General features: G+C 43.1%; 1 protein-coding gene across 3 annotated transcripts in view; it reads left to right on the forward strand.

The window, feature by feature from the left end:
* Window positions 1–2,339: 2,339 nt before the first annotated feature.
* LPAR3 (lysophosphatidic acid receptor 3) overlaps window positions 2,340–23,907 on the forward strand; it is a 52,056-nt gene continuing 30,488 nt past the window's right edge. The window contains exon 1 of one of the 3 annotated variants that reach the window (XM_054981680.1): window positions 2,340–2,446. The gene's annotated coding sequence lies outside the window, so the exon portion shown is untranslated. Of the gene's footprint in view, window positions 2,447–3,306; window positions 3,343–23,303; window positions 23,327–23,907 lie in introns of those variants that run through there. The other 2 variants (XM_054981681.1, XM_054981682.1) reach the window with 2 other exon arrangements.

The raw sequence follows: 23,907 nt of genomic DNA on the forward strand, positions 1-23,907 counted from the left end.
TTCTTAGAGGATTCTGACTCCAAATGCACTTATTTTGTTGCTCAATATCTACAGGTCACAGAGAAGTGTCAAAGGGAGGCAGTGGCGTAGCGTGAGGGGGTGAGAGGGGTGGTCACCCTGGGCGCATAATTGGGGGGGCACTGTGGTGCAGCGTGCCAAGGACAGCCTGCGCTCTGCTGGAGGCCACCCACAGCGCCCTGGCCAACTGCCATGCCGATGGGGCGGCTGGCTTGCTGGACGCTGAGCTGGCCATCCTGCAGCTGAGGAGCGCACTGAGCAGGTGGCGGTGGCACAGGTGGCTGCCGTGGAGGGCTGCCTGATGAGGGCAGGGAGGCAAGCAGCCAGAATCGTGGGAGCACGCACAAAGTGTGCACAGAGCTCGGGAATTGCCACAACCACTCCAAACCCACACTATGTCGCTGAAGGGAGGTGTTTTTAGACACGGGTTTTATGCAAGTTTTCTTTTAGCCTTATTGTTCAAAACCAGGTCCAAGAACAGGGGAAGAAGAAGAAGAAAATGTAATTGCAACAAAACTATTGAAGCAGACCTCCTGATATTTTTTCTTTCAGAAAGCAAAGTCATACTTCCTTCACTTCTATCTAGTGCATTTTTACTCCACACTTCCTACAAGTGTAGACTGTTCTCCCTTCTTCATTTTGTCTGTACAAAAATCCTGCAAAGTAGTGAGGCTGAGGATGACTGCCCTAAAATCACTTAGAGAACTTTTTGGCAAAATGGGGAGCTGAACCCAAGACGTGCAAATCCTAGTCTGACACTCCTTAAGTGGCAAGTACAGCCGCTGTTGCCAGGGCAACCAAAGGCTCTCTTTCAAGGGCAGGCCCCTGCCATCTGGGTCTAAAGTAGGCTGCACAGGCCCTGCCTTTAGAAGCTGCCTGATCCAGAGAAGGTGCTTGAGTAGGGATGTCACTTGCCAACTCTAGCTTAGGGAATTCCTGGAGATTTGGGAGTGAAGCCAGGGAAGGCAGGGTTTGGAGAGGGGAGGGACATCAGCTGGGTATAATAACATACAGTCTGTTCTCCACAGCAGCATTTTCTCCAGGAGAACTGATCTCTGTACTTCAGAAATCAACTGTAAATCCCGATCTCTAGGCCGTACCTGGAAGTTAAAAAGCAAACAAAAATAAAGGGCACCATGGAACTGGAATAAGCTGTAGAAAGATACTAGATTTTCTGTGGCCACAATTACCAGTTATATACTTTAAGTGTGCAGTACCAAATCATTATGAATGTTGATTGAATATTTAACTACACCATTAACCACTAAAGTGCACTGTTCTATGAGGTCAATGAATATAATAAATATTAAATATCAAAATATAAGCCTTTATAATTGGCAGCAAGATAATACATAGTCCTCAAGGCTGTTACTCTTGGTAATCAACAGCCAGAACAAATTCTATAAAGAACGTTCACGTTCAATTAATTTTTCACATACACTCATTTAACGTACTCTTATCTACAAAAGACTATGTACTAATCAGAAGCTACTCAGCTTCCCACTTTCTCCAGGCTCATGAACATCTGGCTGGCAATGCATACTCCTATGACGGGTGGCTGTAAGTAAGGTAAGTCTCTGCAGGTAGGTGTTCACTTTACTGTTTTCTTGCTATTATGTGGTTTCTCTTCTCTTTTACAGGTGCACGTATGAAATTATTCCAGGAATGCTTACCTGGAGGTTGGCAACATATGCGAAACGGCAAAATGCCTTGAGCCACCCCAGCCTGCCCTCTGATCTTCTACAGTGAGGTCTGGCAACTCTAGGTTTGGGTAGGGGAAGGGAAGAAGGGTGATGCCAAAGAGTCCACCCTTCAAAGGTCCAATTTTCTCCAAGGGAACTGACCCCTGTAGTCCGGAGATCAGCTGTAATTCTGGTAGAACTCCGTCTGCCACGAGGAGGTTAGCAGCCTTACCTGCAGCCCGCCCGGCTTGTTGGAGGCCGCATGGAAGGAAGGAGGTGTGCGCCCCCTGCCGGCAGGGCCAAGCAGCGACTGGAGACAAATGGCAAAGGCAGCTCAGGAGGGGGCGCTGCCGGCTGCTGAGGCCGCGAGTTGTGGAGGCCGCCTGACCCGGCACGGCGGCATAGGAGGAGAGGGCTTGCAAAACCGCTGCCTGGCCCTCCTGCTCAGGGTTGTTGTGAGCCCTGAGTAGTAAATGCATCCCGGCACCTGCTGCCTTCCAAGTGCAGAGGCGCCTCGACCGAGGGAGGGCGCCTCGGAGCCGGCCCAACAGAAGTTCAGTTCCCTCCCTCCCTGAGCGCTGGAGAGAGGCCGGTCCACGCCCCCGACTTAGCCAGTCGAACTGCCCCGGCTGCCGCCAAACGACTCGGGGCGCCTCTGCAGTGCACCGTCCCGCCTTCAGGAGAGCAGAGCGCGGCGCCCGGCCGGTCTAATGCCGGCTATGCGGGGAGGCGACTGAGCAGGAGTGGTGAGTGACCGGGGAGGGCGCCCGCTGGGCGGATTCAGCCCCATTCACCGCCAGGAAGGAGGCAGGAGTCCCGGCACAGCTTTTCCAGCGCGGGGCTGGAGGTGGCAGTTGGGGTGCAGGCAGTCCCCCCCAAAAAAAACTGGACGTGCGCTTGGCCCGGAATAGGAAGGGAGCAATGGCTCCCTAAACCAAAGTTAATTGGGGGCGGAGGGAGGGTGTCAAGCGCGTCTCCTGGCCCCTTCGCACTCGGCTGTCATCGAGCTGCTCCGGGTCCGTTTGTTTTTGCGTCTGCACGAAAGTGGTTAGTTTGTATGTGGGTTCTGCTTCGGACTCCGGGGAGCTTCCAGATTCTAGTAGATATGAGTTCTTGTACCTTGTTTCCTCAAGAACGTGCTTGGTCCTGATGGGGTTGCTTTGGAGTAAACTGTTTATTCCTAGCCTTTTTATTACGATGAAATAATAGAAGTGTTTCTTCTCTCTCTCTCGTGTGTGGTTTCGAACGTAAAAGCTTCATGGCCTCGAGTACGCATTCGGTCGAAATGCTTTTTCCAAACAGAGGCAAGACCGTGCCGCCAGTGTGTGCTTGTGTGCCTGGACTTGAGAAGGGATTTGTGTAGTTCAGATAAATCTTTTCTTGCTTCTCTGTAGTCCGCAAGTAGCTACACAGGGTTGCCCTGAATGAGAGAGGCTCACTAGCGGGCAGTAGAACTGAAGAAGAGCCTGGCTTGTGCAGGGACTGAAAGATTTGAAATCGCTTTTTCCAGCCCAGATGGGTAGTATTACAGCCAGGGGAGTGGCACTGCGTTCTGCAGGATTGCCCAGGCGAGGGAAGCAAGTTTGCAGAAGCGCCCAGGCAGCCAGAAGGGAGCTTTTTGAGAACCAGGAGCCAGTCCTGGGTAAGTTGCACAGTTCCAATCTAATCGTCTGTAATCACAGAGTACAATTGAGCTGGGATTCTTATTGTATTGTCAGGCCTAGATAAGGAGCGAAGGACTTGGTTCTTCTCTTATCACAGACCTCCCTTGCGATAAAGGGAGGGCGGCTCTTTCAAGAAACAGCTTTCTTAGGGTGAGGTTTCTCATCTAGCCCTGTAACGTATTTTACAGAGACATCCAGTTCAGCTGTCTTGCTAACCCTGACCATGTTACTTATTTTAATTTGGAGTTAAGATAACATTTATGCCTACAGACAGTTTATAATCCAGTCTGTTTACTGCTGATTGGGAGGGTGAGTGATTCATAGGAGGCATTGATGAGGAAACTGATTTTAAAGTCATTGAGCCTTGTAGACAAACAACTACTGAGAGGCAAGTGGCTGTCCATCTATACTGCTCAAAGATGTTTAGAACTCAGCAAGGTATAAAAACACAAGAAACAATAACAGATGTTTTAAAAACAAACAGCAGCAAAATCTATCTGGAAAATGCAACCCTCAAGTCTGCAATTACGGCTGTGGAGTCTTTTGAATATAAGGGCTTTATGAGCTTCCTGAAAGACTTGGAGAGATGGCGGCTTCTCAGCTGGCCCCAGCAGCTCAGAAATTTGGGGTTGCATCAGGGATGGGTTTGTCTGTGTGTTTTAATTCTGTTTTTTTGTTATATGCACATGTACATTTGGACAACAGTAAAACCCCATAAAGAGCCCCTGTAAAGCCCATTCAGGTGCCGTATCCCGTAAAACATCCTGTAGTTGATGGCCAGGGGTATAGAGTTGTCTCTGGAAATCCATGAGTGTATTAATTTCATGTACTAATCCTTGGGTATGCAGGCAAAATTAGTCATGATGGTGGCAGATCCATGTGTTTAAACGTGTATCTGCCTTGATCATCTTTTTAAAAAGGTCCATTTTAGGAGCAGGAGTACATAGATGAAGAGTGCAGCATTCTCCCCTCATCCTACAACTTACTGCCCTGTCAGTCATCGCAATAATTTTTTATTCAACTGAGCTTGATATGGGGACAGAAATGTTTAAAGACAAGGCTATGGGAAGTTTGGGGGGGGGGGAGAATCGGCATTCTTCACCCCACGGCTATCTTTTAGCTGTTAAAAAGAGAGAGACACACCCCTGACACAGCATTCTTTCTGTGTAAGTGGGACAGTTCTTTAATAAATACATGGATATGTTGTCATCTCGTCTAGTGTACTTAAGTTCTACTAGACATCAGATCCAGGTAAGTACATAACCATGCAACTGGTTTCACACAAGCACCTGTTGTTTTTAAATTACTAATTCTAAAAAGCATTGTTAAATCCAGGCAATACCTTTTTTTTTTTTACAGAAAAATAAGTTATTTTAATTACTTGCTCTCCCATTATCCTTCCGTACTAAGATTATGTATTCCATAAATTCTAGTGATATGGAGGAAATTGGGTAAGGCTCATAGACATCAGTGATCAGATCTCCCTGCATGTTCTTTTTCATTAGACACAGCCATAGGGACCCCTGAATTGGATCAGGATCATGTCATTGGGTAGGATTACATCCCCCTGTGTCATTTTCCTGGTGCAAATTTCTGCTACCTGCCCTGCAGGGCAAGTCATACAGAAAACACCTGCATTTTGTTCTCATGGCACAAATATCAGCTTGCATCAGGAAAATGGTGTTTAAACCTACCTTCTCCCAGCATCACTTCTGTTCAGATTGGAGGGGGAGAGCTTCCATGTCAGATTTTTAAGTTCGTGTTGTACTGTTAGCAGCTGTCAGAATAGGTCACATGACCAAATATTTACACTTGTTTGTTGCCAGTCGCAGAAGATTTGTACATATGTAAAAAATTGTTTCCATTGGTGGAAAATTCTACCAACTAAAGGATTTAGGGTTGTTTAACATGGCCATTTCCCCCATAATGGGAATACACATTTAACTTTTCCCCATTTATTTAGCTGTATTAAACTGGTCTTTTGAGTATATCCTAATTAGTTATCCCAAAATAAGTCCAGAAAAAGGAGAAAGGAGCATGATGTTTAAAAATGAAAACTGAGTTTTGTGTTTCTTTGCTAGGTACTCTGTTCTCCAAATTGTGGGATGCGAAAACCACAATATTCTGGACATTTCGTTCCATACACAATACAGTGGAGAACATACTCAGGATCTTGGGGATGGCTTGTTGGCCATTATAACGACTTGTGTACAATCTTGGGTTATTTTTCTCTTCTTTTATATGCATATTGGAAGTGCACCGAAAAGAGGAATAAAAAAATAGCCTGCAGCCGAACACAAATCCTATACTTGTCTAGGTTGGACTCAATTTTATTTTCATTCCACTGTAATCAAATTCAGAAAGTCTGCTTATGGTTTTCCAAGGTCACAAATCACTTTGATCTCCTCCTGCTTTGAAAACGCATATGGCACAATGTTGGTATTGTTGGGGTCCCTTGCAGACACACACAGCTGCTGAAATGAGGGCAGCATAATGTGTGTGTGTGTGTGTGTGTGTCTAGTTCACTGAGGTGGCTTGAGTATTAATGAAGCATGAAGCATGTGCCACTCTAGCCACTTAAAAAAAATCTTTATGGCTGGTATTGGATTAAAGGGCCATAGGTCAGTGACAGAGCAGTTGCTTTGCATGTTGAAGATCCCAGGTTCTGTTCTTAGCATCTACAGCTTAAAAGGCACTTTGATGACAGTGCTGATAAAGACGTCTGCTTGAGGAGCTACCACCTGCCAGAGTAGACAATATCAGATCAGTAGTCTGACTCAGTAGTAGATGGCAGCTTCATTAAGATTAAATCTCTGCATTTTGCTGGTTCCTAAGCAGAACCTACAGGGCATCCATGTGGTTGTTTGGTGAAGATCAACAGGAGCTTTGTGGCTCCTTAAAGATGTTTTTTATTTTGGCTTAAGTTTTTGTGGTCTAGAGCCCATTGCACTGAAGAAGTGGGCTCTAGTACACAGGTGCAGCCCTGCATATGGGCAGAATCAACAACTGCCTGTACACGAGCATTCTCGGTTGTGGCCCCCACCTTATGGAATGCCTTGCCAGATGTGGTCAGATAGGATCCCACTCTCCTGGTTTTCTGCAGATTATGCAACAATAAATTATTCAGGAGGGCTTTTTTACCTAGGTAGGAGAGCTGTACTGTAAGGAAATGGTTCAAAGAGATGCACTGGTAAAGAGATAGGGACTGTATGTAGACCATACTACTGTGTACTGTCTGTTTCTGTACTGTATGCTTCTACTAGGTAATTTCTGTATCACTGAACATGTCATTTAAATGCTTATGATTGTTCAGCATTGTTTCCACTCTTTTTCACATTTCTGAATGTTTTCAGATCTCTGCACATTTGTATTTGCATATCCTATTGTGCTGTTTATTGAATGTCCCCACTGTTGATCATACTGACTTACGTTGTGTAATCTTCCGCTGATGGTAAATAAGATTTGGATCCAACCCATAAAATCTACCGAATCATTGTTACCTGTATGCTTGTTGACACTCTAAAGTAATTCTAAATGACTTACTCATGCTGATTTTTGTACATTTAACGGTCTATGACTCCTTGATAACACTGTCCACATCGGTTTGTTGGGATGGATGTTGTACTGATAGATCCATAACTTCCTGGATGCTTCTTGAAACAGTAACTTTAAATCAATATTATGCTGGCTACCTTCCAGTTTTCATGTAAGGAGGCTGATTTTTAGTAAGAAGTTACCTCTCTGGCTCCTGTGACTTGTTTCTTTTACATTACAATCCTAAACAGAAGAAGTGAGCTGCGACTCACAAATTTTTTTAGTCTAATAGGTGCTACCAGACTCTTGCTCTTTTCTAATCCTAAACAGAGTTAAACTCTTCTAAGTCCATTGAAACCAGTGGGCTTAGAAAGGAGTAATTATGTTTAGGATTGCCTTGTTAATTTGTTAGTTGCTTCTAAAACATATTCTTAACATTTCTATTTGTCTGAGTTCTTTACAGACATTCGCCATAGGCAGTGGCTCGGGTATATCTTTACAACATACGCTTCGATAAACACTAGTACAAATAATCCATTCAGTGTACTGCCCCCCCGCCCCCTACAATATTTGTTATTATCTAAAAGTGGCATTGCCCTTCTAACTGGTTTTCTTCTTCTGATCCGTTTAAAGAAAATTATATGACTACTTTTTATGGGTTGAAACCAGACTCCCATGAATGAAAGGAGCTTGTCGAAGTGCATCTTCCCCACCTTAAAATTCCCATAGGATTCTCCAGCACCCCGGAAAGCTGCTTCTGAGGGCCAGGGGAGTCTCTTGACTGGTATGGCTCCTGGACAGAAGGACCTGCAGCAATAAGGGAACAATACAGGAGAATCAGAATGCACCCTTGTGTGAGCAAAGTGGCAAAAACACAAAAGTGCAGAGGGGTAATTTTGGCTGATTCCCCATCCTTGTCCCTTATATGCTTTATTGTCTAGGGGGGTCTCCTTCCCTGATGAGGTTGCCAGCTCCAGCATTGGAAATTCCCGGAGGTGTGGGGGCAGTGCCCGGGAAAGGTGGAATTTGGGGACAGAAGATTGCTCACCACGTGCGTGGTGCCGTGGAGTCTGTCCTGTGAAGCTGCTGTTCCCTCCAGGGGAACTGATCTCCACAGTCTGGAAGTCAGTTGTACTTCTGGGAGAACCCGAGGCCCCTCCTGGAGGTTAGTAAACTGAATTGCAGTAGTGTTGGGGGTTTTTTTGCGGGGGGGGGGGAGGTTTGAGGCTGCTGAGGAAAGTGGGAATGCAAGGAAGCTGTACTTCCATAAACTCCTTCTATTCCCAGCAGTTTGGATCCAGCCCCTATGTCTAGCAATTTGCTCTTCAAATTCTACCCTACAGAAGCCAAATAAGTCAGTAGCTCTGTTCTGATAATCTCGGAGCAGGTGAGAGAGGCCTGTCCTGAGTTCAGTGCCTGCTACCCCTTTTGTCTCTAGTGGTGTGAGAAAGATGAGGAAGGGAGGTTATTTCATGTATGCACTCCTCAGCTGAATACTAAATTATCTCCTTGCAGCAGCCGTTTATGCTCCCAATTGAGAAGATACACCTGGAACCTTGTTTCTGCATACAGAACACCTTTGCTAGATTTGGCTACTTGCTGCACACCAAAAACGGCTTCTGTCCTTACAAATCAGAAACATGGCTGCTTCTGGGGAAGTGATGATGATTCATTTATATTGCATTGTGTTTCTCGGGTTAAAGGTTTTCTTGTTTTTATAAGTTAAACAAAATCTCTGTATGTGCTGGATGCTGAGGCTCTGGTTGTCCATCAGCTGATAGATACATGACTTTTCCAAGGCCAAACTTTATCCAGTAATCCATACTGGCTTGCAATAGTTGTCTATCCACATAGACAACTCCCTTGAAAGTTAAGAAGGAAAGCATTCTGTACTGACAGTAGCAGCAGATGGGCGTGGAGATCTACTAACCTGTGCCTGCAGAAAAGTCTAAAAATGATGCAAAAAGCTTTGTACTAACTTAAATGAGATTGTTTCGATATTACAGGCTGAGCTGCCAACTTGTTCTTTAGACTCCTTCTCTTGGAGTCTTTAAATGAAAGCTTTGCTGTGATGATTTTAGTTTGGGACACCATGTATAGACTTTCTAAGCCATAATTTTAGAAGATCTTAAATTATGAAAGCCTCTAGAGTCTAAATTTGTGGTAACTGGAGATTTACTGGTGTCTGCCCTTAACAGATTTTAGCATGGCAGAGATAGCTTTAAATTGGAAAGGAATACCGTGAAAAATACCCATATACTGTTTCACTTGTTATAATAGTGTGTATGTCGCTTCTGTTGATTTTTTTGTGATAGTTCTAGGGCTTTTTTCCTTGGAAAAGAGGTGGTAGAACTCTCTATTATCACATGTGCATGCGCAAAGTGCGTGTACGCTCCTGGAAATGTGTGATGACGTCTCTCCTGGAAGTGACACCGCTTCTCAGAACCCAGGCCAGCACAATGCATTACGGCAAGATAAATGTTAGTAAGATAGTAATTACACTATTTTGAGAAAGGGTTTTTTTTCCTTTCTGTATCCTCTGCAAAAAGTGAAATCTTCCATACCCTTTCCCAAACATTTCATTTCTTTTGAACCATATTTTAAAATATGCAAGAAGGAGGGGGCCTCTAAAAATCCAAAACCCATCTCACAAATCCAAATTCTAACAGACTCCCTCTGCCAGCATAAAAAAAAAATCCAAAATTCTTTCTCAAAATTCCAGAGTCTGAAATTCCTAATCTAATGAATATTGAATTTTCAAATTTTCAGGGAGGGTTTTGCTTTACTAGAGCAAATCAGAATTAGATACTCAACTTTAGTTGCATTAGATCTATACTTAGTTTAAAATGGCTTTTTTTTGTTGCCTGCCAACTCTACCTTACCAATGGATAAGCAGTTGTGACATTGTGAAATGCTCATAAATATTCCAATGGCCCAGACAAACAATATTCATAAAAACTTCCTTAACACCCATATGTCTACTGCAATTTCAGTGATGTTAATCAGCTGAGGGTGGGGAGAACCATTTGAGTTACAGCTATTAAGACATAAGAACACCTATATGCTGATTAATATATTGATGAAAGCCTTCTGTGACTTGGACACAGCTATCCATTCCTTGCATAAAACTGGAATAACCATAACTGATATTTCAACTAATACAAATAACCATAACTGATATATTTAACTAACACAAAACCAATCTGCATTCAAAAGCTGTGGGAACCATAACAATGTCAAGTTCAGCCAACAAAAGAATGAAAGCAATGCACGCATGCATGCACGTGGACACACACGCATATGCACAGCCCCACCCACCCCCTGAAAAGAAAGCAGAATGAACTCAAAGCATTACACACACACACATCCCCACCCACTCACTCCCCCAATGAAAATAAAACAGAATGAACTCAGAGCAGCACACACATACACAGAAACCTCTGAATGAAATGAAAGCAGAATGAACTCAAAGCAGCTTAGCCTCCTCTGCAGACACTCACTCACTCACTCACTCACTCACTCACTCACTCACTCACTCACTCACTCACTCACAGAGGAATGAAAAAAAGCAGAATGAACTCAAAGCAGCTTAGCCTCCTCTGCAGAGCCCGCGGGGCCAAAGGAGGAAGGAATCACGTGGGCAGATTCTAGACTGCCGGAATGCCATTCCTGAGCGTTCCCCCTCAAAAAAAGCCCTGGGTAGTTCACAATTGTTAAAGAAGGAGCTGAGATGATACAGAGTGTGTGTGTGGACAATTTAATACATTTCTTGTCTTCTCCATTCCCGAAGATATCTGTACAGGTTCTTCCACAGCAAACTGTGTAGTGCTGTACATAAGCTTCTGTGTCCAACAACTTCATTTGGAGAGTCCATGTTCAGTGCATTTCTTAAGGCCAAACTAGATGGCATCCATCGGTCCAACAGTGAATGCTGTCACCATTTTGAAGTGATTTAAAAGAGGTTTGAGGGCCCACCCTGCTCTGTGGTAGGTTGGAGCATTCTTGTCCCCCTCCCCCTTTTCAGTTGCCAAAATGGCCACACATACCCTTGCAGCTGTTTTGGCACTTGAAAAGTTGTGCAGGAGATGGGACAAGAGTGCCTCAGCCCACTATGCTGTGGGCTTGATCAGGATCAAGCGCTTGTAGCATTTTTAAATCGCTATAAAATGGTGGTGGTGTCTACAAGTCAGATCTGTGGATGCCATTAAATCTAGTTTGATCCTTAGAAAATAGCCCTTAAATGAGGAAAGACTCTGTACCTAAGCTTTGGTACACCAATAATAAAAGCCAGGACATCATGAGAGAAAGTGCTCCAGGAAAAGCAGCTCACACTATGAATGCTTATTAATGTGTACAGCACTTAAGTTTTAAAAAAACACTCCAGACTTGTGCTGGGAAATTGATTCCAGATTTTTGCAGCTTACATATTGATAATGTTCTGGTAAGAATGAAGCCAGTAGAATGGATGTGGTCAGAAACTGGTCAGATGATATCCTCCTCAGATCTGAAGTACCAGCTGAGTGGGTGAAGCTACAGTTCAGTAGGGAAATGGTTCACACTCAGGTCATCCTTGGATGAAGCCCTGGCATCTGCAGTGGACAGACATCCAGGGAGCACAGCTGGCAAAAAACCTTTGCCTGATACTCTAGAGAGCGGCTTCCAATCAAAGTAGACAGTGCTGAGCAAAAGGGACCAATGAGCTTGCATGGTATAAGGCAGCTGTATATGTTTAAGGGGAAACACGTGTTTTGCAGAAGATTCTAGGTTTAATCCCTGGTATTGCCAGTTAAAGGCTCTCTGATAGGTATCGGAAGAAGGAAAGAGGCACATTTCTCAGCCTGAGGCCCTGGGATATCATTACTACTACAAGTGGACAATATCAATCAGCTAATAAGCACTTGCTGATGGTCCCTGGCCCCCAGGGAGGTCCATCTGGCCTCTACCAGAGCCAGGGCCTTTTCGGTCCTGGCTCCGACCTGGTGGAACTGTCTGCCTGAGGAAACTAGGGCCTGGCAGGATTTGTTATCTTTCCGCTGGGCCTGCAAGACGGAGATGTTCTGCCAGGCATTTGGTGGGGGCTAGGCTGTCCTCGCCGGCCATACCACTGAAGACTGTCCACCACCCATGCAGGAGCTCATAAGTAGCACAGGGCATGATGTAAGAGCCAAGCCCTGCGCCTAAAATGCTGTAAATATTTATTCTGCCAATCAAGAAATTTTATTGTATGTGGGATAGTGTTTTAATGTTTATTTATAATATTTTTATTGTTTTTAAACTGTATGTTACAAATTGTATATTGTTACATCGCCCTGAGCCCGTCTGACGGGGAGGGCGGTCTGGAAATGCAATAAATAAATAAATAAATAAATTTAGCTTGACATACCAACAGTCTCATGCATTACAAAGCAGCTTCTTGTGTTCCCATTTATGTTAACACAAAGAAGGTGTATGGAGTTGGCCATTGTGCTTATTATTTGTTTATCCTGCCTTTTCTTCATATATGTCCATCCTCATGTTTCATTCTAACAATTACTCTTAGTGGTAGGTTAGACTGAGATGTTAACTGGCCCAGGGCGTTTCATGACTCAGCAGGGATTTGAACATGGGCTTTTCCAGGATAAGATTAATACCCCAATGATCACATCATACTAATTATTTGATCATAATCTGGGGGGAAATTTCATTCCAGTTGCGCTTTTGAGACACACTGCATAGAGATGTGACTCTACAACTTTGCACTTGGGGGACATTGTCATCTGCTATGCCCCCAACGTACAGCCTCTCGACTTTTCTTTAAGTAAACAGAGAAGCACCTGCAGCATAAGACAGCCTCTGAAATCAATTGACTTCTGGCGTTGGAGTGCTTTTAAAATGCTAGATATTGAGGTAAAAATGCCCCATGAGATTTTGCAAAGGAAACCTTATCCTAGGAAGCATTGAAGTATTACAGTTATCAGTAGGCAGGCACAAACAGCAGGCTTTCACTGGAGAACATTTCCTCACCGCAGACAGGTGTGTACGAGAGGTAGAAAAATAACCTCAATGTTAGTGGTTACTAATGACAGCAGTTAGCAGTTTCTAACATCTTGAGTACAGAGTTTAGATATTGCGAAACGCTCACTTCTGCAGCCACAAACATGTATTTGCTTGATCATTGCTAGAAGTTGGAACTGGTCTTGGGGTAGTGAGTACTCCACAGATAGAACTTTTGTATGTTTTTCACAGAGTTTCCGAAGGGCTAGTTCAGCTTGTGCTGCTTGAGATGTTTCCAGGCCAGTAGTATGAAACAGCAAAGCCAAACTTTTCTTTAATGATGCCCCAGAAACTTCTAAATCCCATGATGATGAATGAATGTTCACTACTTTTTATCTCTAATTTATTTTCAGTTGTTTTTTTACCAGATGGCCTGATCTTTTAAAAATAAAATAACTATTTTTTTAAACAAAAATGAGTTGGCCGATCCTAATAGATCTAGTTCTTTGAAAATTTAAGACATATTACATAAAAGCCAGGAAACCCAGAAATGTTTTGTCTCTTCACTTTTTACCAGTGATAGAAAAATCTTTCAGAGGCCAATGCACAAGAGTAGTACTTTTTCTTTTAAAAAAAAAATTATTGGATGAGTAGTACTTTTTCTCTGTCCCCTGAGACATTCTAGACTAAGCCTGGATGTTCTGGTGCTAAAGAAATAGGCCTTTATTTTTGCAAACAGGCACTCAGCAAGAGAGATCTAGTTTCAAACCTTTTTACTACCACTTGGATTGCATGTTGTATTGTTGCACTATGTGAAGAGTTAATGGTTCATGATCAGCTATAAAGATGACCAGATTAATTTAACAAGAACATAATTAAATCCCTACCAAAGTATTTGTCTTTATGTTTCATGTGTGCATGTCGTTTCTCAACATTCTTTGCTCCTTCACCTTCATGCTGCTGCTTGTTTTCTTTGAATTACATCATGGTTTCTTAATGCAGTTGTATCCCTGCTTTTTAAAAATGAGCAGTGAAAATGCAAGTGCTTTCTACTGCTCCAAGGTGCTTATATATGAAGACTAACACCAGCTTCCCACCTCACAAACCATGAGGATGACCCATACAGTGCTATGTTTATGGCTAAAATGGTGGTGTTGAAGGGTGGAGTATGTTTATGTCAGATGCATATGTTACAGAACCTTTTCAAGTGCATGAATAGGTGAAAAGCAGAGCAGTTTATAGGTAGAGATGGGCACGATCCAAAAAAAAATACCGATTAAGCCGTTCGTGGATCCAGGCTGCTGCTGAACCCAGGCCACTGATTCTAACCGATCAAGTCCCATTTCCGATCCGGAATTGGAAAGGCCAAAGTGGGAGGGCGCCCCGCTGTCTCCAGCGATATGGGAATGGTGGATGGTGGCAGCGGCCGCCAGGCCCGGCGGGCAGGGGGAGGTGGCAATGAGCCGCCTCCCTTCAGGGAGGGAGGGGACATTCACGCACGCGCGTGCGCGCGCGCGCGCGCACACGCACACACACACACACACACACAGAGTAGAGGGGGGGGAGTTTTTAACCCAGCAACGAGTTGCCTCCATTCCTAGGGCCGGATCTACGGTTGCCAGCGCCCAGGGCAACTGTAGTCAGGCTCTTGTGCGCACGCGCTCCTGGGTCCCCCCCCCGCCCACGCAGCAAGCCAGCTGTCCCGGTGCGCTGCGGAACTGGCAGCAGTGTGAGTGGCTCGGCGGCTGCCTGCACCATTCACCTGCCCCACAAGACAAGGGGCAGCTGGCTTGCCCGCGCGCCCCTTGTCCTAGGGAAAGGCGAACAGCGCAGGCGGCCCCTGACTCCGTTGCCCTGGGAATAAATTACTGGTGCCAGAGTGTCTGCAATTCCGAACAGAAACCAATATATCCGATCAAGTCCCGAACAAGCAAACCCCCGACTGCTGGATCGGTTGCCATGGACGGAACCGATTAGCTGAGTCACGATGGCGCAAACGCCAAAATCGGGGTTTTTTTTGAAATAGTAATTCAGATCGTGCCCATGTCTATTTATAGGGACTAAACATTCTCAGGGAAACCTATTGAGACAGTCACACACTCTCAGCCTAACCTACCTCTTAAGATTGTTGTGAGGAAATAATGGAGTAGATGAGAATGATGTAGGCTGCTTTGAGTCCCATTGGGGAGAATGCAGGATATAAATGAAGTAAAATCAAAATAAATACTTGAAGCAATATCACTGCAAGTGTGTTAGAAAGTAAATAAATTTCTATAAGCCAGGAGTTAAGGAAAACAAGAGGGGGACAGTGAGGAAATTACCAAGATGCGCTGCCTTGAGAGCAACATTGTCTGGATTCTAAGGAATCAATTACTGAACAAACAGCTCAGTAGGGAAGAAAACTTCTAGTATGGATTATTTTACATTTTACAAAGCCAATAACTGAGCTACACAAACAGCAGTAGACCAAGCTGGTCACTGTTGGTTTTGGGGCTCAGCAAAACATTAAGGTGTAGGGTGAATTACTCCTACAAGGGTCCAAAGCATTTACAGCATATCTAATCCTGGCCCCAGGGCCAGCATCAGCAAATAGTGAGGTGGGGCAGCTGCCAGGGTCCATGCCTCCTGCTGCTGACTCCCTACTCACGTACCTCTTCTGATGCCTGCACCCATACCCTTCCTCTGCCTGCTTGAGAGTGCTTTTTCACCTCTGCTCCCTGTTGCATATGCCACCTCTTGCTGCTGTAGAAGGGCGTGTGGGTGGTGCACAAGGCATTGGCATTCTTGGTGGTCATGGCAGTGGCACTCCTAGCTGCACCCACCACCCTGCATCATCCAGGAAATAGTATGTAGGCAGTGAGGGCAGCTCTGACTGCAGGTGGTGGGAGACCTTGTGAGTGAGCAAAGGAAGGATACAAAGGCAGATGGGGGCACACGAGTGGGAGGGTAGGAAGACAAGACTAGTAGTGGGCATAGGGGGCCCCTGAGCACTTGCTGCCCAGGACTCCCAAAAACCTGGAACTGGCCCTGACTGGCACACATGTTATGTGGAAATGAAGCATTTTCACAGATGTATTTGCAATTGATAACCCTTGAACAACACAATCTGGACAATGATCCCTAATTTTAGTGCCTCTACATAGCTGTGCGCCTGGCATTGAACACAGAATTGTCAGGGCATTAAAACAGCAGCATAAGCTCTAAAACCCTTGCAACAAGAAGTACCTTTTAAATGAAGTACATCCGATTTCCCCAGTATTGTTGCCAGCTGGTGCGATGTGTGGAAATGCTCCACATTGTTCCACGTAGCAGATTTATACGAAGAGGCTCATTTCATAAATTGGATCACTTCCTTCATGCTAGTACAGATCAGGGAGGGGCATTTGGGATGACATGGGAGGGAAAATCTCTTGCTCTGATCAGTGAACAATGAGGAGCAAACAGAAAGAGAGTCCTGCTGGATTAGATCAATGGTCCATTTAATCCAATGTCCTGTTTGCACAATGTCCAACCAGATGCCCTGGAAAATCCACTGCAGGGAAACGGACCAGAACCTTCCCGTTCTGTTATCTCCCAGAACCCACATTCAGATGTATTCTAATTTCTGTCTTCAAACATGTGGGATCCGTTCAAAATTATGACCAATAGCTGTTGATGGATCTTTTGCCATTAAAGAAAACTTGCATTTCATGGACGACCCAAGATCTTCATCTCCTCTGTTTTAGCTCCCTTGAGCTATTCACCACATCCCCAGCATCTCTTTTCTGTTCCATAACTCCCAATTCAGATTCATCAACATACATCTAAAGTTAGGATTCATTTATTAGTTTGTTTGCTCCTGTCTGCCTCACACCTCCTTTGCTCCACTCAGAGTTGTCTTCATAATCCATTGATTTTTAAAAGTGACAACCAGTTGTATGTAATGTGTGACTAGGATGAAGAATTTGTAGATATTTCAAAACTATGCACATTTGAGCATTTGGGAAAAAAGAAAGAATCCTAAGATGGGAATTCTAGTGAACATTTGTTGGAATCTAGAGCCAAGAATGAAAGCAAGTACATTGTGTCTGTTTGGAACAGGCAGCTTGTTCTTTTTACAGTGGCTAACAATGAGTTGAGATATGTGGGAAGGACTGAGCCAGGCATAATTTATGGGATTACCAATTTTGGGCCAATAATTGTTTAGGTTCTGCTCTGTAGTAGTATGCTGAATTTCACCTGATGCTAAAAGACCAACTCCCCTCCATGTACATTGCTTGCCAAATTTAAGGGTGTATTTCGCACTCAGCTGAAGTAGAGTAGCCCGGAGGGGAATCTATCATGGCTAGATTTGCCATGGTTAAAAAGCCATTTTTCCCTCTTACTCAAGTTAACCTTTTAACTGGGTAAATATAATAGCTGGGTAAATATAATAGATGGTAGTACTGGAAGACAAGCAGAGAAGACTCACAGTGAGGGCCCTTCATCTGGCTGTCAGCAGTTGCAAATACCTTTCCAATAATTCTGTGGAGGCTTGGGATTGTCCTGAGTTACTCAATCAGTTGACTTCAGCCAAGTGTAAATGTTCTGCAAACTAAAGAACAGAAAGATGAAAATTTAATTATACTTTATCCGTCTCTTCCCCTGAGTGGCAGAAGGAAAGGGATATGAGTGTTGTAAATACATACACTGGAAGAAAAAGACTCTAAAGCTGTAATTAAGCACATTAAAACATTGCCTCAAGGGCTCAAATGATTATGTTCTGAAAAAAGACTTGGTGCTAATATCATTCTCTCTAGACACATACGGACCTAGCCTGTAGTTTAATCCTTATGCTCCTTAAATCAGCAGATGTAGCTTCTCCCTCCACTTTGTTTTTAAACAGTGCTAATTTCTGCAAATAATACAATAATGTGCGTGTTTGTGAACAGTGCTAGGAGTTCTTGTTAATGTATTAACATCTTACTGTGTATTTAGTAGATGATCTGTGCCAATTAATGGTGAAGCTACAGTTGCTGGACATATGTGACGAAATGGGCTTTTAAAGGTTTACTAAGTGCAGCACCCGGAGAGTGGAAGGGAAAGGGTTAAAAAAAACCTGCCTGAAGGGAGAATGATTGACAGGTTGTTCCCCCCCTCTGTGATTTGCCAATGAGAAGGTAACTATTGGTACTGACACAATTGTTGTAGGAATTGAAGTTTGGAGTCTGACAAGGAGGGGCAAACTAACAACCCTCTGTGTGAGGAAAAAGGAAAAGTTTGCCCTAACTGGGACAGCTTTATGTTTAAAGGAGACTTTTAGGAAAGCCAGCAGTGATTTACACAGACAAGATAAAACTGGGGATGTGTTGTTGGCAGAGGAAGTGGGTAGTGAAAGGAGACTCCCTTTCAGCCAAATGATCAGGTTATGTGTTTTGGAGAAGAATAATTCTTGCCCAGTGTCTGAAAAAGCGTTTTTTGGCTCTGAGGAGGACCCTGGGTCTGAAGTAAAGAGAGAGTGCTCTGTTGAAGTCAGAACACCTAAGCTGTAAAGTGAAATCTATGAAGGAATCTAGTTAATGCAATCTGAGTCTGAAACTACCAACCTCTCCCTTTTATGATATGTAACTACTTTTTTTCTAGAATTTTTAAATTTTATTAATAGAGTTAAAAGCCCAATAGAAAGGGCAAAGAAGTAGAAGAAAGAGATAGTAAAAGAAACATACAAAAAAAGAAAAAGAAACACATTAAAAATAAAAGAAAATAATGCGTTTCATTTCCATTTTTCTCTACAATACTTATCATGTTTTAGCGAACATCATACTTTAAATTTTAATCTCCCCCAAAATTCATTTTCCATAACTGCCTCCTTTCTATTTATTCCCCCCCACCCAGATTTATCTTCTTAAAAATCAAAACCACAAATCATCAAATCACTATTCCCCGTTTCACACAGAAAGTCAATAAGGGGTTTCCAGTTAGCCAAAAGATAGACAATGTTTTATCTCTGATCAAAGCTGTAAGATTGACCTTCTCTGCTAACTCCTTCATTTTCATAGTCTAGTACTTGATTGAAGGCAATTCTGTACTTTTCCATTTTTGCGCATACATAAGCCTTGCTGCTGTAATCATATATATAAATAAAATACCGTGCTGATTTTCCAACTGTTTGTCTATTAATCCCAACAAAAAGGATTCAGGTTTAAACTATATAGTAATCTTCAATATTTTTTGTATTATATGAATTTGAGTCCAAAATTTTTAGCTTTACGGCAAGTCCACCAAAGACGATAAAATGTTCCTTCTTGTTTCTCACATTTCCAACATTTGTTTGACATACCTTTACGAATTTTAGCTGATTTGACAGGAGATATATACTACTTAATTTTCTTTAAGTCTAACACTCAAATTGAATTTAAGCCCCTTTACCCACATATTTTCCCACTGATCCATCATTATATTATACCCAAGTTTTAGCCCATTTTACCTTACAGTCTTTCACAGATTCTATTTCTGTTTCAAATTTTAGTAACAGCTTATACATTTTGGAAATAACATGTCTATCATTTTAACAAAGCTTTTTTTCAAACTCAGTCTTTTCATATTCAAAGCCCCATAGTTTTTTATCTAATTTGAACCTTTCCAAAAGTTGAGCATAGGAAAACCATTGACATTTATAACCTTTAGCTATTAAATTACAAGAGTGCTCCTGCGCTCCACAGCGCCTCAAAACGGGCCCAATCCTCAGCAAAACAGGCCCGAAATGAGCCCGATTTTGGCCGAAATGGGTCCGTTTTGAAGTGCTGCGGAGCGCAGGAGCGCTCCTACGCTCTGCAGCAGCCCCAATATGGGCCAAACGGCCCCAATCCCGCCAGCGGCTGTGCGCAGGAGCATGCAGTGCCTCGGGGGAGCGCGCACGGAAGGTGTGCGCCCTCCCGCTGGTTAGGTTAAGTGGGGGCAGGGTGTGGGGAGCGGGGGCGGGGGATCCCTACTACAAAGGGGGTCTGGCATCCCTACTACAAAGCCCTATGCAAACTGGGACCAGCGTATCTGTGTGACCGCCTCTCCTCGTATGTGTCCCATAGGACGCTCCAATCAAGGGATAAACAACTACTGGTGGCCCCAGGGAGGCCTGCCGGGCCTCGACCAGAGCCAGGGCCTTCTCGGGCCTGGCTCCAACCTGGTGGAACTCTCTGTCGAGTGAGACCAGGGCCCGGCAGGATTTACTATCTTTCTGCTGGGCCTGTAAGACAGAGATGTTCTGCCAGGCATATGGTTGAGGCTAGGCTAGACTTTCACCGGCCTGGATAGAGGAGGAGAAGGGAAGACTGGATCCCTCCCTACTAGAGTCGTCCACCTTCTAGTTTTAAATTGGCAGATCGACTGCCTCCGTTAGCTGAGGGCTGCTATCTTTATATCTTAACTTTATATTGTACTGCTGTGCTGTGCGTTGATTTTAAACTGTGTTTTTAAGATGTAAGTTTTATTATGAATGTTTTTATTTGATGTAATCAAATACTTGTGCGGGGAGGGTGGAATAAAAGTTGAAATAAATAAATAAATGACAATAGAAGGTTTGGCAGCAGTACTAAGAGCAGTAGGAACCAGTTTGGTGTAGTGGTTAAGAGTGGCAGGACTCTAATCTGGAGAACCAGGTTGGATTCACCACTCCTCTGCTTGAAGCCAGGTTGGTGACTTTGGGTCAGTCACAGCTCTCATTGAACTCTCTCAGCCCCACCCATCTCACATGGTGATTGTCATGAGGATAATAATGACACACTTTGTAAACTGCTCTGAGTGGGCGTTAAGTTGTTCTGAGGGGCAGTATATAAATCATCATCATCATCATCATCATCATCATCATCATCATCATCTAAATTTCTCACCAAAGTGGCAGGTCATTTGAAAACAAAGCAACCCACCCCCTAATGACATCTGCATGCAGCACACATTAACAGTATTCTGTATTCCCTTAGAACTCTGTTTGGGTATACTAATACCTTATATTCATATAGTGCCTTCAAGGGTTTCCATAACTTAAAATAGTATTATATGTTAGATCAATATTATTAATTCCCATTACTACTGGGGAGGGGGAGCTGAGGCGTATAAAGTAGTTTGCCTAGGGCTACTTTGTGAATTCATGGCAGAGATAACATTTGAATTAAGAACTTCCTGATTCATAGCTCAGTCTTATAGCTGCTATGGTACACCGGTTCTCAATAATGGCTTATGTCTGCACATTGAATGTTAGCAACCAACCTGTGGTTTGGCTGTTTGTGCCTGAGATGGAGGCTGGTACACTATTCCTCTTCTCTCCTCCTCCTTGTTCTTGTATTCTTTGCTTCACTTCCCTTTTCTCAGAAGACCACTGTTTGTCATAACATACAAACTGGGAAAGTCTGTGTGGTGTAGTGGTTAGTGTGTTGGGATAGGACTCGGGAGACCAGGGTTCAAATATCCACTTGCCATGAAACTTACTAGGTTATCTTGGTCCAATCATTTTGTCTCTCAAACAAACCAACCTTACCAACAGAAGCTGTGCGATTTTGTTTATATGCCGCTTAGGGATTCAAAATAGCCTGCAACATCATAGCCTTTTCTATTTTATCCTCACAATAACAGCTTTGCAAGGTAGGTTAGGCTGAGATGGTGACTGGCCTAAGATAACTCAAAGATGGCAGAATGGGGATTTCCCAGCTCATAGTTTGACATACTAACCACTACACCATTTCACTGAGGTAAAAAAAAAAAATTCTTACCGCTTAGGAATGTGTCTTCCACTGAAAAAGAAAGCAGTGATTTCTAGTGCAATATTCCTGGTGTAGAGTGGCACCATAGAACACATTTTATGCCAGATGATACTTTACCACAAGCCTTTAGTCCAAATGCTATGTTTGTTTCTGCCCACCCAACTAGCTATAACAACAGTCTGCTATACAGGGCAATGGTTTATTTTAAAGTTGCGATACTTTGAACTTCTAGATATTGTGATTCACAGATAGTCTAAGGTCTCGCCCCAACCCAAACTACTTGTATTATAGTATAGTATAGTTTCTTTGGAGAAGAGAGTACTAAAACATGGTACCCTAAATAAGTCTCCAGCCAACTAAATAAAACACTTCCTGCTGAATCAGAGTTGTTACATTGGTGGAACCAAGCAGGCTGTTAAGTTCAGAGGATGATGGAAGATATGGCTGCTTGCCATGTAGTGAAATTAAAGGTGGCTGCATACATTTGCATGGGAACCATTATGAGCTAGTTTATTATGTATCCTGCACGACTGACAAACCTTACATGTATGTGTCTTCTTTGAGAAGGCCATGCAGTGGGGCACTGATTAACTCCATTCACAAGAATGGATTCCCTGAGTATCATTATCATTAAGTTATGGCCCCAGTGTTACCTTGTTGTGGAAGAACTGTGATTATGAAGGGGCCAACAGACCTGACTAGCTATCTAGATTCAGCTCCCTTGGCTGGGTACTTCAGTGGCTCCTTAAGGTCCAAGAAAATGCACAAATGTTTGAGAGAATGGACTCTCAAGAAAGCTTTAAATAAAGAAAAAAAGCTTTACATAAATTCACATACAGATGGACAAAAGATATGATTCTCAGGCTACAATCCTAAGAACCATTTCCTGGGAGTAAGCCCATTGAATAAAATGGGACGTTTCAAGGTAGATCTGGTGGCTGATAGGTAATCCTTATCTAGAATTACCCTCTCTTCCTCTCCCTAAGCCTCTGTATTCCCTTACTTAAATGACTGGCTGCTCTTTATATGTTCTCATTCTTTAATTTTCACACTATTAACCTTGCTAACAGGAAATGCTCGTCGTCTCGTGTTTGCCAGCATAGCATTGACGGAACAAGTAGAGGATAGGACTTGACTAGCAGTGAATGAGCAATAGGCATGTTGTTTATGCAGCCATAGTAACTAGACACGAATATGGTGGCGTAAGGGTAGGATTTGATGTAGGGACAAAGAAGGACCTTGACTGTTATTTGTGTCAAGTCTGAGGCTGTTCTCAGAAGTTAGCACCTGTCTTAACTTAAGATAATGCCTTGCAGTTCAGCAATATGCTTCCATGTCATGAAGCTTTTACATTTAAATTTGGATTATTTAACATTATTTAATATCAATTGTTCTAATGTTTATTGTTTTATATCAGATTGTTTTGATATTGTTGATCCACATTTTTCTGGAGAGGTTCAGGAGAAATGTTTTACATAAGTGCATGTTATTAACGGCTAAGCACACATGAAACATGACAGTTCGTTTGTTTTTAAAATATTTATCTCCTACCTTTTCCTTCCATAAAGGGCTCAAGGTGGCTTACAAAAAACATATTCCCAATAGGCATATGAATAATGGCTACAAGACCATGAAAGCTCCTAGAACTGTTTAAAACAGTTCAAAGATATGTGACAGACCAGACCAGTCTTCCAGACCAGCCTCCAACGCTGAATACAGAAGCCATTCTAAGCATCGCTGCTTGGTAGGCCAGTAGGAAAGGTGACTTTTGAACCTCCTCTGAAATGCAGCTTCAAAGATGAACTATTCAAAAAGGCTTATGAATAGATCAAAGCAGATTTCCCGTCTCTAAGAGAGGAATGACAAAAGCTGAGGGAGGAATTCCATGGAGTTGTCCTGAAATGGTATTGGTCCGTATGTTAATGGCCATGACACTTAAAACATAAGATAGAGAATAACCCTGCTCAATTTGGCCTACAGTTTGTAGATAAAATTAGTTCTCGCTGAGGACATTTGCATAACTGACATTTGTGTATAAATAAAGCTAGTAATCTAAGAAAGATAATTATTCTGTAACATCCAAATTATATCACATGTAAGCAAATATATATTACAAGCTGATTTTAAGACTTTGCCACCTTCTGCTTCTCCACAAATGTCTTGTTTATTTGTAAAAAATACATTTAGGGGTTGTATATGTTTCCTGTAAAATTCTGTGTGCACAGAAATTATTTTTCTTAGCAGCATTCACAGCTACTATGTTGTCATTTTATGCATGACTGCTATTTAGAAAGACCACAGTGTGTATTGTATTAAAAAAATTGT

The sequence above is a fragment of the Eublepharis macularius genome, chromosome 5, assembly GCF_028583425.1.
Source record: "Eublepharis macularius isolate TG4126 chromosome 5, MPM_Emac_v1.0, whole genome shotgun sequence".
NCBI lineage: Eukaryota > Metazoa > Chordata > Lepidosauria > Squamata > Eublepharidae > Eublepharis > Eublepharis macularius.